The sequence below is a fragment of the Papaver somniferum genome, chromosome 5 (assembly GCF_003573695.1).
Source record: "Papaver somniferum cultivar HN1 chromosome 5, ASM357369v1, whole genome shotgun sequence".
In the NCBI taxonomy this organism is placed as follows: Eukaryota; Viridiplantae; Streptophyta; class Magnoliopsida; order Ranunculales; family Papaveraceae; genus Papaver; species Papaver somniferum.
In genome coordinates this window covers 207,617,716-207,620,502 of record NC_039362.1, presented here as the reverse complement: position 1 = coordinate 207,620,502, position 2,787 = coordinate 207,617,716, and positions in this window count along the sequence as shown.

The window sequence follows — 2,787 nt, the reverse complement described above, 5'->3', positions numbered from 1 at the left end:
GAAACGCTTTACCAACACATGATTTCGAGATATAGATAGGCGAGATATACTCGGCTCGAAATATGAAATGTGTATGATCCAGTCTATATAGCATACGACTTTTGTCTCATAAGAAGTAGGAGATAGAAGAGATAGACTTTTGAGTGATAGATAAGTTCAAGTCTTCGCATACCTTTTTGTTGATGAAGTTCCACGGTTCCTTGAGTAGATCTTTGTCGTTGTATGATGAATCGCCATGAAGTCCTTGAGCTCAACTACACTTTTCTATCCTAGTCCGAGACTTAGCTATGTAAGCTAGAAATCAAGACTCATGGTTTTGATCACTAACATTGACAAACATGCTTGAGATAGCAACGTATGCGATGTCGACCGAGCTATGCTCTAACAATCTCCCCCTTTGTCAATTTTAGTGACAAAACTATTAATACATATGGAATACAAAAAAGATAAACTTTAGTGGCTCATATTCCATAGCCGAATCTTCAACGTTCCCTGAAATATTCGTCCTTCCAAGTACTCCAATGATCCCAAAGGTTGTAAGTTTAGCATCACCGTTGTTGAAGATACGTAGCTCTAACAATGAGAGAAATCGAGATTCTCGTTCATCATTATACAGTGACATAGTATTATTATTTAACATCAAAGTCCAATTGCGTCACGACTTTAACAATAATACTACGGTGATATGTATCACTCCCCCTTAGTGAATACTCCATCTCACATGGAAACCACTCCCCCTTACACAATGATCCGAAAACCATATGTATATGTAGTAGAACTACACATTAATTATCCCCCTTTTTGTCAATAAAATTGGCAAAGGTACAAGAACGGGATCCTAATGAAGTTTCTGAGAAGAGACGTTTCATAGACTAAAAGAAAAATACATACCAACTTAATTTAGATGCAATCATAAAGCCGAAGCTAAATGCATTCATCAAGGAGTTTTAAGATACAAGATAACCCCTATAAAATTCTATAGCCGCACACCCCGCAAGATATTACCATTAAGCACAAGTTCAAAAGAACTCTCCCCCATTTGATGTCATTCCCGAAAGAAAAACAAGAGCGACCTTAATTTCGAAAGAAAAGAAGAATTTTTAATTGGACACCAAAAACCATAGGAATGATTTTCTATATCCAAAACTCAATCAAATTAATCATAAGTAAACCCATGATTAATTGATTAATTTAATTGGAATACGCAATTAAATCAAACCACAAAAGTGATCAATTTAATTGATAGTGCTCAACATAAGTAAACTTACGTAGCTAGGACTAAGGTAATCATACGGAGATGACTAACTTAATCGTTCACATACTCAACATAAGGAAAACCTTACGAAATATACGACTACATTAACCAATAGAACATGATTAGTATAGCCGTTCATATACTCAACACAAGAACTTGTGGAATATATGAAAACTCAACTAGATTAATTACAAGAGAACCCCTAATTAATCTAATTGGAATACAAACAACCAAACTACTCACGCAAGTAATCAATTTAATTGTCAAAAGTTTTGCTCGACAAAAGAAGACTTTCGGAGCAAATAACTAAATAACCAACCAAGATGATTAATTTAGTTCATGATGCTCAATATATAGCATCTTATGGAACAACCAACAAAGCCAATAAGAAAAATCGACTTAGTTGTATCGTGCTCAACATGATACACACAATGGAGCCTTCACGGTAATACAAAAAGAATGAATCAACGAAGATCAATACCGTGGATAATATACAAGGATCTATTCTATTTTCCATCATAACGACATAATAGACTTTATCCTTGTCACACAAAATATTTTATCCTATTTTCCATCAAATACATGACTGCATAGGCATAACTTTTGTATTTTTCAAAAATCTATTCGTCCTTTCATCAATACGAATACCAATTCATGAACGACTTTACTTTTGACAGTATATGGGACCTTCAAGTTCACGGACGCAAACAATACATATCCCATAATCAAATTGCAATATCACAAAATCATAAAGATCAATACTGCAATAACATCATCCTCCAAATATTTTTAGAATTTAAAACCAACAAACTTAAAAAAATAACATAAGAAGATGAAAACAAAAATAGCTATTTGTAGTCACAATCATCGCTATTGAAAACACTAGTTATTCTTCCAACTAAACCAAAAAGAAGACTTACTAGGTATATATACCTCTTAACAATCATTTGACTTACCTTGAATATTCTTCTCGTATTCCCTATATTCATCAAGCTTATCTTCGATTAGGTCAATCCTTGATTAGAGACTATCCATTTTCTCCTCAAGTCTTTTGGAAGAACCTTCAAGTTCATTTTTCAGAGCACGAACTTGTTCCAATACGAGATTCATGGTTAAAGAGAGATTATCAAACTGAGAGACAGTAGGGGTCTCATCAGAAGAAGAGACATGTTTGTCATAGCACATCTCATTGTCAGAAGAATCGAAATGAATCTTCGTCGAAGGAAATAGAACTGTCCATACATCACTTTATTTACTTGAACGACTAGACGAGGACATGATAGAGAAGATGAAATGAGAGTGCTTAAGAGGTAGATATTTTAAAAAGGAATAAAGGTGTAGAATTCCCAGAAACACCCTTTTTACCAAACCCTAACAGAAGTTGGTTATCCAAAAAGCTGAAGTCGTTCACGAACAGGACCTGGTAAAAGCACAAACAAAAAATAACAAGATTATATTACAGTCCCCTTGTATATCATGATTCTTGTATAAGAGGAAGAAAACACAAGAATCATTTTTCAACAAGATTACTG